This window comes from Arvicanthis niloticus, chromosome 14, assembly GCF_011762505.2.
Source record: "Arvicanthis niloticus isolate mArvNil1 chromosome 14, mArvNil1.pat.X, whole genome shotgun sequence".
Taxonomy (NCBI): domain Eukaryota; kingdom Metazoa; phylum Chordata; class Mammalia; order Rodentia; family Muridae; genus Arvicanthis; species Arvicanthis niloticus.
The window spans coordinates 12,012,004-12,028,733 of NC_047671.1; the positions used below are offsets into that span (position 1 = coordinate 12,012,004).

The following is a 16,730-nucleotide window of genomic DNA, read 5'->3' on the forward strand; positions in this document are numbered from 1 at the left end:
AATCGGGGATCAGCACTATTTGAGAAGGATTAGGAGGTATATCCGTTTTAGAATAAAGAAAGTATGTCTTAGAGTAAAGGAAGTATGTCACTGAGGGTGAGTTTCGATGTGTATGATATCATGACCACGCTGATGATACTGGATTAAACCTCTGAAACTGTAAGCAAGCCTACAATGAACTATTTTATAAGAGTTGCCTTGGTCACGGCATCTTTTCACTTCAATAGAACAGTGACTAAGACATCTATATAAGTAAGAGTCAGGCAGTAATATCAAATCCTCTGGGTTCTGATCTCTCTGTCTTTCCTGGAAGTTTCCTGATAGACCTGTTAGCACATGTTGTTTTTACCTGGATCTCCTTTTAGCTAATGGTAGAAGCCACTTTGATGGTTTAAGCTCAAGAGTATCAGATGGGGGTTGTCTTACTTTGCCCTGGCCTAAATTGTGATCTGTCACTAAATAATTTGGTATTTGCCCCAAGGTAGCTTTCCTTCAGAGTTTTGGCCTTGTGTGTGTGTGTGTGTGTGTGTGTGTGTGTGTGTGTGTGTGTATGTATGTGTGTATGTATGTGTTTTGGGGTAGTAGTACTAGGATTAAATGCGTGTACCACTACTCCTGGCTTTTAACACTATTTCTTTTCTTCTCTTTTTTGTGTCTTAAATTGAAAACTCATAGGATATATTCTGATTTTGGTTTCTCTCCCCATCTCCTCTCAGGTCTTCCCTTCTTTCTCACCTATCTAGCTCCATGCAAAACCAAGCAACAACAAAACCAAAACCATAACCAAAAACAAAAGAAAGCACAAGAAACATAGACACACAAAAACAAACCCATAAAACCACAAAAATTAGAAACCATAATATACATAATATACCAGTCTGATTTAAAAAAAAAATGCTGAAACAAAGCAATATAACCAGCAAATACAAAACACTATTGTGTTTGTTTGTGTTGGCTATCTACTGCTGGGCCTGGGGCATATCCTTCATTGTGGTTTATATGACTAATGGACTCCATTGGAGTCCTTTCTAAGAGGTTAGTTGGAGATAGATTTTGGTTAGGGATGGGAGATCATGTCCATTTCCCATTCTTAATACTGGGACCTCGTCTGGCTTGATCTTTTGTTTTGTTGACTCTATGCAATTTGCCATAGTCTCTGTGAGTTTGTCTGTGTATTAGTCCTGTTTGTTTTTGTTTTTGTTTTTTTTTCTTTGAGACAGGGTTTCTCTGTATAGCCCTAGCTGTCCTGGAACTCACCTTGTAGATCAGACTGGCCTCAAACTCAGAAATCTGCCTGCCTCTGCCTCCCAAGCTCTGATACTAAAGGCATGCGCCACCACCACCCTGGCTGTCCTGTTATATCTGGAAGACATTGTTTCCTTGGTATCATCCATCCCCTTTGGCTCTTATAGTCTTTCACTTCCTCTTCTGCATAGCTCCCTGTGCCCTGAGGAGAGGAGTTTGATGAAGACATGTTTTCATTTAGGACTAAGTAATAAAATCTCTTATTCTTTGCACATTGTCTGGTTGAGGCTCACTGCATTAGTTAACATCAATGGTAAGAGGAAGCTTCTCTGATGATGGCTGAGCAAAACCCTGATTTATAGGTACAGCAGTTGTTGGGGGTCATTTTAGTGCTGTGTTCTTTTAGCAGAACGAATAGTATTTGGGTTTCCCCATGCTAAATCTAATCTCATGCTCTTGGCTACTTGAGCAGTATTGGGCATGGGTTCCATTTCATGGAGTGGGCCTTAAGTCTAACCAGCTAGTAATTGATTACTCTCACAGTTTTTGTGCCACTATTGTACCAAGTAACATGCAAGCAGGACACTATTGACTATTGTAGATAGCTGGGGTTGTAGCCGGCTTGGTGGTCACCTTTTCCCTCCTCTGCTGGTGTGCAGAGTACCTTCCAGTACTGCAAACATTAGTCAGTAGGGGTGGAGGCTCTAGTGAGACACCAGCTCTTCATCTCCATGTTGAATATTCGTGACTTCACTCGCACTGAGTGCTTGTTGAGCACGTCTTCAATCCAATTAGAGAGTTGTTGATTACTACCAAGGTATGCGTGCCATACTGCACCCTTAGGGTTATTGTGCCATACTGGTTTTGATGTGGTTCCTAGGCTGCTTAGCTACTCCCTTCTTTGGAACTTGCATGGTATCTTCAGCAATAGGGATTTACTTTCCCTATATATTTCCCTATATAGGGATTTACTTGGGGGGTAGATAATAGCAGTAGACTGTGTTTTAAGTCTCTTGGAAAGCCCTGGTAAACAACTCAAAAGAGGGCTTTTCATGTCTGATATTGGGGTTTTTGTTAAGTGGAGTTTGGCTCTTAGAGGGAGCATTGGCCAGTCCAGATGAGAAAAGTTTATTAAAGCTATATATGTATATTAATATACAGAATTATACATATTGAAGTTTTTAGGTAAATAGTTAATAACTATGATTCATTATAGCTTTTCCAGACATCCTTATTGTTAACTTATCCCCCTTCCTCCTCTATTTACCTCCCTCTTCCTCTCTAAAGACTCTCCCCTTTCCCACTTCTCTTATCAGATCACTTGTATCCTGCTATTCCCTTTACTTCCCCCTTTGTTCTGTATTTACCTCCTTCCCCTCCTAAAAGAAATGAGTGTTCTCTTTTTCTAGCATCCCCTCCAGCATCTACAATACAGTGTTCTTTCTTTTTTAAAGATTTATTTATTTTATGTATATGAGTACACTGTAGCTGTCTTCAGACACCCCATAAGAGGGCATCGGATCCCATTACAGATGGTTGTGAGCCACCATGTGGTTGCTGAGAATTGAACTTAGGCCCTCTGGAAGAGCAGTCAGTGCTCTTAACCACTGAGCCATCTCTCCACCCCCTACATTGATCTTTCAAAGGAGACTGATAAAAGTGCTATCACTTGGTATTTGAAACTATATTACTTAAAATAGCAGGTATATTATTTGACCTAGTTGTATTTTATAAGGGAATAGAATTTACCTACTCTAAGACTTTTTCTTCCTTTAAATTTTTGTGACAGGCAAAATTCCATCTACTCTTAGTCTTAGTGAACAGAAGTTTTATTTGATCAGTAAATTTTGACTCTGCAAAAATTTTGAGTCTTTAAAAAAAAACTAGAAATCTATTTTTAGCTTATATATTATGTGTAAGCAAATTTATAAGTTATCTAATATTAATACTGGTATAAAAGCGTACTAGAGTATACATATGAAACAGAAAGGTAAGCTAACTGGTTTCTGTAGATCATGTTTGAGATATTAGTTGCTTGTTTTTCTTTCAGTTTTAGGGTGATGATTAAAGCAAATAGTTGTAGCAGTGCTAGCAATTAGAGTGCGTTATTCTGTAGAGCAAAATCCTGCTTTAAAGTATTCTGTTAATTAAATTAAATTAAATTAATTTATTGTAGTACTGGAGATAGAACAGGTCTGTGTACATAGACCCTCCACAGATCTACATTTCTGTCCTGGGAAATGTCATTTAATAGGTTGAACTTTTATCAGCTTATAGCCTCAACTTATGGTTTCAGTTGAAAAGTTTTTTTGTGGCAGCAATAAACTTGTAACATTGAATGACTTCAGTTTATATTTTGTTACGAGGGTAAAGGACAACAGTTTTAGTTTGTCTTAGCAGAAATGCCATGTCATTATAGCAGTGTAGATGATGGTTAATGATTGCTCATAAAGGGAAGACTTACACTGACTGTTCAGTGAATTCATACGTTGCTTTACTTCCTTTTCTCTCTCTCTTCTTCCCTTTGTGCCTTTCTTGGTGCCCCCCCCACCCCCCCACCCCCAGATAGGGCCTTACTGTGTAGCTTAGAGTTCATGGGGCTGGGATTATAGGCCTGTGCTATCACATTTCATCTGTGTATTTTCTGTTTGTTTGAGGGTTGTATTCTTGTATTATTCCATAAACACTCAAGTTGATTGTTTTTCTACCACTTGACTATTTTATCCTTTCTGTAGTCTACTTTTGTCACTTAAGAGTGTTCTTCTGGAAGCCCCTCTTTTTCTTCTTTGAAAGAACTTTCCTGGTCTGTCTTGAAACCTTGTTTCCTTTAACTCTCAAATTGCTCTTTACTAATACCACTACTATCTCATTTAGGAATAACTTTAAAAAATACTTTATTTAACTTTCTGTATATGTGTATGCCTGAGTGTAAGTTTTTGAACCATATATGTGCCTGGGCTCTGAAGAGGCCAAAAGAAGCATCAGATCCTCAGGAACTGAAGTTACAGATGGTTGTAAGCTGTTATGTGAGTACTGGGAGCTGAATCTGGGACTTCTGCAAGAGCAGTAAGGACTTTTAACTGCTGAGCCATTTCCCCAGCCCCATCACTTATGGTTAACTTATGTAATTAATTTGTTAGAGGCAGCAAGAAATGTAACTCAAATTGTCAGCTTTGTTGCCTGAAGTGTTCTTCTCAGGACCATCCCTTTAAACACTGGCTGCGTCTTGACTTAGATCTTAGAAAAAAGTTTGAGAATGAATCAGAATGAAGCAAAGTTGGGTTTATTGTGAAAATAACAGTATCCACCCATGAGGTAGATTAGGCTTCTCAGTCTCTCTGAAATGCCATGTATGTATGTATGTATGTGATTTTGAAATTATATCTTTAAAAGGATACAGTGTGTAAGTGTTTTGGTGCTAGGCATGGTGCACATGTCTATTTCAGCACTTGGGAGGCAGAGATAGGCAGATCTTTCTAAGTTTGAGGCTAGCTTGATCTACATAGCAAATTCCAGGCCAGCCAATGCTATATAGTTTGGTTTTTTTTTTTTTTTTTTTTTTAAAGCAGTTTATGGGGTACCTTGTGTAGGTTTATAGAAGAAGAATTAGTTCTGGTAAAATTAAAACAAGTAAAAATGTAAGAAAGGGGATGGTGAGATGGCTCTGTGGTTAAGAATTCTGCTGCTCTTCCAGAGGACCTGGCTCCAAAGTACCAGACCCACATGGTGACTCAGAACCGTCTGTAACTCCATTTCCAGGGAATCTAATACCCTCTTCTGATTCTTTGTGGGCATCGCACACATGTAGTACACAGACATACATGTAGGTAAATACATAGAAAAGATTAAAAATAGATGAAAGGAATTAAATGTTTTTGAAGCTATATATAAGTCACCAGGAGGTCAAAACATTATATGGTTATAAACATAATTCATCATCATGTATGTGAGGTTTTTCTTAGGCAAAGCCAGCTTTATAAATGAGAAAGAATATTTTCTGAACTTGAATATTTTATTCATATGTTTGCATATGCCATATGCATGTGGTTGCCCAAGGAGGCCAGAAGAAGGTGTTGGGTTGCCCTGAGCCAAGGTTGCATATGTGCTGGGCACTCAACTTAGGTCCTGTGGAAGAGTGGTGCTGTGAGAGAAGCAACTGAAGGAAGGATTGATTTACTTGGGTTCCCACTTTGAGAGGTGGGGAAGGCATGATTGCTGAAACATGGGGCTTTTTCTGTCTTGGATGAGGAAGCAGAAAGCACCAGTAGAGAGGTCAGTAGGGCTCACTCTCGGTGACCCATCTTGCCAATACCACCAGCCTGGGACCAACTATTCAGACACATGCATCTGTGGGGAACATTCTCATTCAAATCGTAGCACCATGCCTTTACCTCCATCTTTCTATTCTGCTTTGATCCATTTAGACACTAAATATAAACCTAGAATGATTCTTGAGTGTTGAAGATACTTACTACATAATCTTTATTTAGGTATTCACTGTGTAGTAGAAGATTGTCTTAGTCACTGTTCTGTTTCTGTGAAGAGACAACTTGATCAAGGCAACTGTAATAAGAGAAATCATTTAACTGGGGGACTTGCTTATGGTTTCAGAAGGTGATTTTATTATTATCATAGCAGGAAGCATGGCTGCATGCAGGCAGAGGCTGGAGCAGTAGCTAAGAGCTGCATCTTGTTCCATAGGCAGAGAGAGAGACAGACAGACTCGAGACAGACAGACTCTGGACCACCACAGCCACTGAGCTTTTTTAAAGTAAGATTTTAATGTGTGTGTGTGTGACTAAGAATTGAGGTTGGGGCTTTGTACATGTTTAGTAAGCTCTTTATTACTGAGGTTATGCACCAGCCAGCCCCTTTCTTAAGCTTTTGAACATATTTTAAAATAGCTCCTTTGTAGTTTTTAACTAAGACTAATAACATTTGATAATTTTTCCCAATGACTACTTTTTTCTTCTGAGTCAGTTTCCTGTTTCTTTTGGAAGTCTTAAACTTTTCGTTGAAATTAGGCATCTTAGACAAAATATTGTTCGACTTTTGATCTTCGTCCTTTTGAAGATGTTACACTCTGTTTAGATAACAGGTCTGTGGATGTCTTCACTCTGGTGTATGCCTGCTGTTTTTTCTGGTCAATATTTTTTTCTTTTTTAAAATATTAAGTTTTTTTTTTAGTGGTTGCTTTTGTCATTTATGATACTGCTTACTGATCTGCCAGACATCTGGAGCTAGTAAAACTTCATTCTCCTAGTGGATCTGCACGTAGATGTGGAATGCATTTTAGAGCTGAGGCCTTTTCAAAATCTGTCCACCACTATTGTTTTCTAAAATGCTTTTACAACAGAACTCAGTGTCTTCATCTGTCTTAGTTACCTTTCTGCGGTAGTGATAAAATATAAGCATAAGCAACTTAAGGGAGAAAGGCCTTTTATTTTAGCTTATGGTTTCAGGGGGATAATGTTTAATCATGGCAGGGAAGTCAGACATGTTAGCAGAAGCAGGACACTGGTTGATCACATTTGTATTCATATACAGAAGCAGAGGGGTAGTGAGAGTGGGGGATGGAGTGGGGGAGAGAAATGAGGCTAGAAACCTCCAAAGGCCACCTTCATTGTATACTTCTGCTAGCAGTATTCCCATCCCAAGAGGAATCTTCCAAACCCCACCACCAACTGGGGACTGTGAGCCTACAGGGGAGGAGGGATAGTTCTCATACAAGGTACCTCATCAGCTGAGGATATGGTTGATAAACATTTATAACCATATCTTCAGACTATTAGAGCTCTTGGTTACTTCTGTTGGCTAAGATTATCATTTGTCCGTAATAGGATATAGGTGTGGTCCATTACTACATATTAAAATGAAGGTATTTTGTCAGTGCTTACTATAGATTCTCAGTGCTTGTTCCACATTAGCAGAACCTGCTGAGTTCGCAGATAGCCTCCAGCAAGAATGTTAACTTCTGTTGTCAACAAAAATTCAGTTTTCAAGCATCAGCATTTTTTTTTTTTTGTATGCTTTTTTTGGTGGATTTCCAGAGGACTGAAATGATTCTTGTTAGTTTTACTTTGCTTTATAGTAATATTTTTTTGAGAGATTTGCTAACCCTCAAACTTGTCTATAGCCAGAAAGCCTGTATGTGACACAAAGTCAGATGCTGTCCTCTGTTAATCTCCACCTTAGTTTCTGGGAAAGGATCTCCCAGTGAGCTCCCATGATCCATTTTCCCATCCCCTCTCTTCCTTCTAGGGTTGCATACAGATGAACATTACTGCTCTGCCTGGTTTTTACATAGATGCTGGGGAGCTGAATGCATGTTCTTACGTTTGTGCAGCAAGTATCTGTCACTTCCTAGTCTTTTTTGTTTCTTTGTTTTGTTTTGAGGTGCTCTTACATATCCTAAAATGGCTTGGAGCTCATCCTTTTCCTTCCACAGTCTCCTGAGTGCTGGGATTATAGACCTGAGCCACCTCGCTTGCCTCTGTCAATGCTCTTAAATCTCTCTGTACTCAGCCTTCACACTTCCACCTAAAGGAAACTGCTACCTTGACAGTTTGGTAAATGTTCCCTTGCTTTAAAAGACATTTTAGGGGGCTGGAGAGGTGGCTCTGTGGTTAAGAGCCCTGACTGCTCTTCTAAAAGTCCTGAGTTCAATTCCCAGCAACCACATGATGGCTCACAACCATCAGTAATGGGATCTGATGCCCTCTTCTGCTGTGTCTGAAGACACAGACAGTGTACTCATGTACATACAATTAATAAATAATTCTTTAAAAAGTGTAGTTGTACATTTTAATGTACAACTAATTGTCTATGCATAATCTGTTACTTTGCAAAGTTTTGAGTTTTATATACCTTGGACACCTTTTATCTTCAACTCCCTTATCATTATTTCTTAATTATACCCATATTAATATAGTTGTGTTTAATTTATTTCTACTTTATATACTTCTTTTTACTTTTTTAGTACTGCATTTCTTCTTCTTGTTTTTTTTTTTTTTTAGATTTTTCAAACTTTTTGTTGGTTCTTTGTGAATTTCACATCATGCCCGCTCATCTCCTCCTCCCCTCACACCTGCCCTCCACCCTTACAACCCCTCCCCCAACAGAGAAAAATCTCGTGGAAGCTGTAGTGTATAACTGTGTTCCACGGTATTTTCTTTTCTCCACACTTTTTTGCTTGCAAATAAATGTTCATTGCAATGACTTGGTTTGGTTTGAGTTCTCTGGGTTCTACTACTTTATCAATACTGGACTCTCACTGGGGCTTCTTTCGGATATCCCGCTGTTGTCCTGTGTCATGGAGATCCTGCAGTTTTGAATCTGTAGAACCTGCCCTTTCATCCTCTCCAGTTCCTTGATGGTGTAAATGTTGGAGTGGACCAATTGAAAGCCCTGGATCTAGGCCTGATAGGTACCAGAAATGGTCATCGATCCTGCTCTCATGCCTTCCAGGCTGGCTCATCAGCAACCCCTGCACCAGGGCCAGCTCTACCCTGCTGCCCAGGTGAGGGGCAGGGCTCCTGAGTGCTGCAGCCAGTGAGGAACATGGCCAGTTCTCTCACTTTTATAATTCTGGGGGCAGCTTTCCTGTCTGCCACAGATGGTGAAGGACAAGGGAGGGGAAGTGTGTGTCTCTCCCTCATCTGTGCCACTGCCTAGCAGACAAGAGGCAGAGCTGGCTCTCCCGTGATCACACCCTTGGGGCAGGCTCACCTGCAACCCCCACATTCAAGGTCAGCTCTACCCTGCTGCCCAGGCAAGGTTTAGGGCCTGCTCTTTTGAGTTCTGTAACAGATAAGGAACAGAGCTAGCTCTCAATCCCAGAAACAGCTCTTCCACCTGCCCTAGTGGGCCAGGGGCGAGGGTGCCGAATAGCAGACAAGAGACAGGGCCAGCTCTTCTACATGCACACTCTTGGCCGGCTCACCCATCATCAGAGTCAGTTCTACTGTGCTGCCCAGGTGAGGTGCAGGCCTGCTCTCCCAAGTACTGTAGCTTGTGAGGGGGCAAGGCCAGCTCTCCTCATGACCCTAGGGCCAGGTCTCCTGCCTGTTGCAAGTAGTGAAGCAGGAGGGCGGAGGATATCTATTTCTTGTCCATGCCACCACAGGGAGACAGTGGTTGAGCTAGCTCTCCCATGCTCGCATCCTTGGGGGCGGCTAACATGCAACTCCAACAGCGTGCTTGCTCTCTTGAGTACTGCTTCTGGCTTTGGGCAGGGTCAGGTTTCCTGCTCATAGTTCTAGGGCCAGCCCTCATGATGAGAGGTGAGGGGTGGGACCAGTTCTGCACAGCCCTCAGACATCAATATGTTCCCAGTGGCAGCCCAGACCAGGGATATCCATCTCATCTTTGATGGTAACAGACCTTTGCCGATGCAGAGCTACGGACCCAGACATAGCTCCCAGTGCCAGCATAGGCCAGGACCCCGCCATGGTCCCAGGTGGCATCACCAGCTAGCTACTCCCATCAGGCTGTCCTTACTACCCTAGACTCTCCAGTTCTGCCTCTCTTTGTTTTGCCTGTATCCTTTTGCTTCTCTTTCTCATCCATTTCTCCACCATTAACTTGCTCTTCTTAGTGGCATCTGGGGTCTCTAAGTGTCTGGGGTCCTCTCAGGAGTGGTCTCAGAAGTGCAATGCCTTCCCTGTGTGTTATGGCAGGGGTCATCTTGAACATGGTCTGCCCCGCCCCCCGCCCAGCCCTTCCACCCACCTCCAGACCTGAGGGGCACCAGACTGGTGTTCATCTTAAGCTAGCTCCCTGTCTGGGCCCACAGTACCAGTCTGGTGGTTGTTTCAGGCTTGCTTCTCTATTGGCCCACCAGAGTGGCCATCTGTCTTGAGCTCACTCCTGCCCGGGCCCTGTTGTTCCATACTGAGTTCTTCTAGCCTCAGGCTTGCTTGCAGTCCAGGCCTATCTGCCTGTAGACCAGGCTGGCCTCGAACTCAGAAATCCACCTGCTTCTGTCTCCCAAGTGCTGGGATTAAAGGCATGCGCCACTACTGCCCGTCAGTCCAGGCCCATCTGGCACCGGGTTGGGGGGGGGACATCTCAGGCTAGCTCCCTGTTCAGACCCTCTGGCACCCGACAGTGTTGGTCTCAGTTTTGCTTTTTTCAGGGAATGTTAGGTTACTGATCATTTAGATGTTCATAGATCAGAACACAGAACGAAGACATAGCCTCTCTCCTCTCTGACACACATGTGACACAGCAACCACACCTGCAATGCTTCTAGGGGCAGGAGTACTACATTTCTTTATCGTGTCTCTGTGTGTGTGTGCACGCACGTGTGCGTGCATGCAAGTGTTTGCAAGTACGTGCCTGCGATCCACAGTGCTGATGCAGAAGTCAAAGGACCACTTTGGGCAGTTAGCAGTCTACCATATGGGTCCTGTGCATTGAACTCATGGTCAGGCTTTGAAGCAAGAGTGCTCTTACCTGTTGAGTTATTTTGCTAGCCCAGTGCTTCTTCAATAGAATGTATCATAATTTATTTTTTAACAAAACCACTGTATTGTCAATCTATTCTGGTTGATGTGATCCCACGTGGGAAGAGAATGGATAGCAACAGATACTAAAACCATGCAAAGCAGTACCGGAAGTATGCTGATTCAGTAGTTAGCATCACTTACTACAGCATTCAGTTCCTAGCACCCATATCAGGTGGCTCTCTGTCTGACGAGGCCATGCAGGCATATTGTAAACAAAAGCTCACACACACAGGCGAATACACATTCACATAACAATGTTAAACACACACTTAAACAGTGGTATTTGCTCAACCAAGTTGACAGGAGAGACTTTTAGGATTTCTTTTTTTTTTTTTTTTTTAATTTTTAAAAAATTAATGGTGTGCATGTGTGTTTGTGTGTGTGTTTAGTTCAGGCGTCTATTTCATATTGTGAGATTGGGGTAGAGGGCAACTTTTGGGGGTTTGTTATTTTCCATTTGTGGTTCCAGGGATGGAACTGAGGTCATGAGGCTTGTTTGACAAGTGCTTTTTACCAGTTGAGCCTCTTACCCAGCTCAGACTTTCCAGGATTGTTTGTTTCCAAGTTTGGCTGTGTTATCATCGTAAAGCATCGGGTCATCGCTACTGCTAGCGCATACATTCATTCATTTAATGCCTGTGAATTTACATATGTATTCATGTATGTATGTGAGTGTACATGCGCCACCATGTGCAGATGGTCAGCAGCCAACCTTCAGGAATTGGTTTTCTCTTTCAGATGTGGGTCCTGAACACACCTTTTTGGGCTTGGCTGTAAGTTCCTTTATCCACTGAGATGGCTGACCTTTGGTACTTGCATTTCTTGAGTCAAAATTAGAAAGGATAGTACAGAGCAAAACTGAGAGTATATGATAGCCCCAGTTTGCATAATTATTTTGTTTCTAAAAAACCAGACTGCAAAGCAACTAGCTAAGAAATGACCAAGGAAACTGGGGTGACTTACTGTAAACGTGGTTTATTCCTTTTATTTTCTATAACTGAGTCTCAGCTTCCCCAAAGGAATTTGTTGAAGTATGGCATGTAGTATCAACAATATTTCAGACTTCTTGTTTAGCCAGTTAATAATCACAAAATATTTAATTGTCCAGAGCCATTCTTGCAAGCAAACTTAGCGAGTGCTTCTTGCAGTGCTACCCTTGGCAGTGCAGTTTTTCTGGAGTAGCAAATGGGCTCCTCACCACTGCTTTGCTAGTGGGTTTCTACACCGTATCATGGTACCAACAATTCTGGAGTCCCATGTTTTACCAGATAACTCACTTTAAACAACAACGATGACGACGACAATGACAACAACAACCCTATGACTAATAAACCTTTTTTTTTTTTTAAGATTTATTTTTATATGCATTGATATTTTACCTGAATGTATGTCTGTGTGAGCGTACCAGATCCTCTGGAGCTGGAGCTACAGACAGCTGTGAGCCGTCATGTGGGTGCTGGGAATTGAACCAGGTTCTCTGAAAGAACAGCCAGTGCTTTTAACTGCTGAGCCATCTCTCCAGCCCGACAATTCACTCTTAACCAGTCGATATATAGTGAGAGGTATCTAGTCCCATGATTGTCCCAGTGATTGGGTATACTATGCCCTGACAACAAAGTGAAGTATCCTAAGAATTCAGGAGCCAGTTGTGGTGATGCCTTTAATCCCAGTACCCAGGAGGTAGATCCAGGTGGAACTCTGAGTTTGAGGCCAGTCTGGACTACATAGTCAGTTCCAGGCCAGTCAGGATTACATAGAGAGACCATATATATCTTCAAAACAAAAATAACAATAAAACAAAACAAAACAAAATCCAAACAAATCCAGGAAAGGAGGACATAAAGTTGAGGTGGTAATTAGAAAACTTTTATTACTTTATGTTAAATTTTAAGATTTATTTTTAGTTATACACAGGTAGGTGTGTAAGTCATCTGATATGGGTGCTGGGAACCAAACTCTTTGTAAGAGCAGCAAACACTCTTAATCATTGAGTCCTCTTCTGAGCCTCTCTTTTTCATGTATCCCAGGCTGACCTCCAGTTCATCCTACCTCAGCCTCCTGAGTATTGATTACATGTTGGGATTACAGGCATGAGCTGTCACACCTGAACCTGACAGGATTTTAGAAATGAATAGGTTGAATGGATATGTGACTGAATGTGTTATGAATGAGTGGGCTGGTGAGAGTCAAGGAACAGTCAATTGAATCTGGTCATAGGGAGAAGAGACAGGGATGGGTTGTAATGCCACCTGGGAGTCAGTTCTCTACTTTCAACATGTGAGTCTCGGGGATCAAACTCAGGTTGCCAGACTCTTGCCTTTCTTTGCTGAGTCATCTTCCGGTCCTATCATTTTAAAATTACCTATTTATTAACTCTGTGTGTGTGTGTGTGTGTGTGTGTGTGTGTGTGTGTGTGTGTGCGCCAACATATGAAAGTTAAAGGAGAAAGAATTTTATTTACTGTGTGAATCCCAGGGATCAAACTCGAGTTGTCAGGCTTAGCAGCAGGTACCTTTGTCTGCTGAACCATCTTGCCAACTCTGGTTTCACACTTAAAAAAAAGAATCATAATTTTCTACTTCCAGCTATTCGATTATCCCTACCAAAAAAATCCACATTTTGGACCGGGGAAAGCCCATGAGATCTCTACCCTACACTAAGAATACACTAAGGAATGCAACTAAGGAACACTAAGAACAGTCTTCCCCAGGGAAGAGGATACCAATTGCTTACCGAATGGGTAGCCCTGAAAACCCACATAAAAACAAAAGTAACACTATATAGACAAATACACATGCAAGCATGCACACAGTAACAACGGGAAAAAAAGAGGCCATGAGTTTGATAGAAGCAAGGAGGGATAGATGGGAAGGTCTGGAGGGAAGAATTAGAAGGGGAAAGTGATATAATTATATTGTAATCTCAAAAAGAAAATATAAAAAGAAAAAAGGCACTTTTTGATAACTTGATTGTTTGGCATGATTAAACTATGTATATCTTTCCTGTTGTGTTTAGAGAACTTTATTTAGCTTGGATTTCTGTTACTTTTAGATCCAACCCTGTGTTTAATTATAAGAAAATTATATTCTAGAGGGAAAGTTTTATAGAATTTATTAATGAAAAATGACCCGAATGGTAGAGTGTCCAAAATAAAAGCACTGCCCTTTTTCAGAAGACTTTTATGAAAGAGCTTTGAAAGATACTTATTGTATATGAAACAAAATTTAAGAGGTACAAAATTGCATATAATAGCATCTTCTATTCCTTGCCCTTCTCTTCCACTTTGTTAAGGTTCCTTCCAGAGATTCTGTGCCCTATATAGACAAATCATAAATAAAATTGCTTGTTCTTAAACAGACAATATAATTACCTTTTCTATTCATTTATTTAAGGTTTCTGTATATTATATGTTCATGCTTGTGTTGGTGTGTATATGTGTGCACATGTGTGTGGAAGTCAGAGGTTAATATCACCTGTTTTCCCTAGATCACTCTTCACCTTGGTTTTTGAGACAGTCTCTCACTCAACCTAGAGCTCATGGATTTAGCTAGGCTGGTTGGCCAGTGAACTCCAAGAACCTGCCTGTTTCCAACTACCCTCAAGCACTGGGGTATAAATGTGTGTGATCCAAACTCAGGTCTTCATGTGTGTGCAGCAGGCACTTTACCAACTGAGCTTTAATCTCCCAGCTGCCTCATTTAATTTTTGTTCACTGCAGCTGCTCCCTGTCATTTTATATGAAGAGCCTTTTCCTTCTTAATGCCCACATTGTTTGGATGTGCTCACTGGTTCTATTTATGGTTAATGCCAGTCCTTTGTGATTGATTTGGAAATATTCATGTGGGTTTTACCAGAGTACTGTTGACATATTTAGACAATTGTGACAAAATCTTATTTAAAATTTAAGTTTAAGGATTTTGAAATGCAAATTAATTGATGTATAATATTGAAAATAATATTGTACAAAAAAGTAGTTCAGATTCATTTGTGCTATCCATATAACTTATTTCCTGAGGAAACAAGAGTCATGGGCATTTTAGCTAGTTAATTGAATGTTTTTTTAGACTTTAGCTTTTTATTGAACATGTTGCAGAAGAGTTTAGTCAAAGATCGTAGCTGGGATAGAGAGATGGCTTGTTGTTGGTTAAGAGCACTTGTTCTTGCAAATTTGGTTTGGTTCCCAGCACCTAAATTGGGCAACTGTAACTGCTTGTAACTCCAGTTACATTTCTGACCAGGAACATCACATACATACATGTGGTGCACAGACATACACTCTGGCACAGATACATGCACATAAAATAAACAATTAAATCTTAAAAGAAAAAGCAACAAAGCCAGACTAAAACTCATGTCATTATAGCTGTCTCTGAATTCTTTTTTATTTTTTCTCTTTTAAGATTCATTTTTATTTGTGTGTTTGTGGAGATACAGACACACTAATACACCGAAGGGAAGAGGGAGGGGGGAATACGAATATGAAAATGTATGCAACATGTGTATGAGGAAGTCAGAAGCTTATGTCCTCTACAGCTGGAGCTACAGGCAGTTGTGAGCTGCCCCATGTGGGTTCTAGAAACTGAACTCAGCAAGTGTTCTTAACTACCATTCCATCTCTCCTCATCTGCCCACTCTCAATTCTTGTATCTTGCTTATCTTTCTTGTTCTGATGCAGCAGAGGGCAGGGCTCCTGCTAAGTGTAATACCAACTGCATGAGCAGGTCCAACAGACTCTGTTGAAGATGAGACTTCCAGTGCTGACATTGGCTGGGACTTTGCAAATAAGTTATGCCAAAAGGTTCAAAATGTACACCAGCTGCTATAATGAGAGCACTGATATTACCTGTGCAGGTTATCTCATCATCTTGCAGGATAAGAGCAGAGTAGATGCAGGCAAACATGGAGATAAGTCATGGTGGACAGTGGGGATGGTGCTGGGACAACTGCTGTTGCTGGGTGATGTGCTAGTCTCTAGATGGAACAAGGCCCTCAGCCAATGAGGAAGGGGACGATAAATTATTTTTCAGTCTGATGTTATATTGTAATATTTTGAAGAAGTACAAGGCTCCCTTCTTTCAAAACTAGACTTTGATGCGTTTGTATTACAATTGACATTACTTTCATTTTAGTTTTTTTGTTTCTGTTTTTTTAAGATATTTCAACTTTAAAGAAAAGAACTGTTAGAGGGAGGGGAGGCTGTGGCCGGAATGTATGATAAAATTAAAAAAAAAGGAAGACCCTCTAGAGTTTGAGTGATTCTTTTTTTTTTTTATTTTTTTTATTTAAAGCCCTTCCTTCCTTCCTTCCTTCCTTCCTTCCTTCCTTCCTTCCTTCCTTCCTTCCTTCCTATTTTATGTATTCACCATTGCTCTCTTTAGACACACCAGAAGAGGGCATCAGACCCCATTGCAGATGGTTGTAAGCTATCATGTGGTTGCTGGGAATTGAACTCAGGACCTCTAGAAGAGTAGTCAGTGCTCTTAACCACTGAGCCATCTCTCCAGCCCAGTTTGAGTGATTCTTAACAGAAGAATCAGTGTTCTCTTTCTTACACGCACACACTTTAGGCAAAATCTCAGGGCTCTAGCTGGCCTTGATCTTGTTTATGTAGCCATATTGAACTTTGGTTCTCCCAACACTACGGAGGATCTCTCTCCGGTATCAGGGTTACAGACAAGTTTAACTGTGACTTGTTTGTGTACTGCTTCAGATTGAACCCAAGGCTTTTATGTTTTAGGTAAACACCCAGCCCACAAACTCTGACCTTATTTTTTTCTACATTTGTTTATTGGAGGGTGGGGAGATACACATGTGATATAGTATGTATGTAGTGGTCAAAGGATCACTAATCACCATTAGGTCAGCTACTGGGAGTCAGTTGTCTTTTTCAACTCTGTGGGTCCCAGGGATTGAACCTAGGTTGTAAGGCTAGGTGGCAAGTGCTTTTACTTTCTCGCTTAACCATTTTGCCAGACC

The 16,730-nt window shown here is 41.0% G+C and overlaps 1 protein-coding gene and 1 pseudogene across 7 annotated transcripts in view; one reads left to right on the forward strand and one right to left on the reverse strand.

Annotated features, from left to right (window-relative positions):
* Positions 1 to 16,730, forward strand: part of Ark2n (arkadia (RNF111) N-terminal like PKA signaling regulator 2N) — an 81,237-nt gene that overhangs the window by 15,084 nt on the left and 49,423 nt on the right. The window lies entirely within an intron of this gene.
* Positions 10,384 to 10,500, reverse strand: LOC117720244 (small nucleolar RNA SNORA17; annotated as a pseudogene).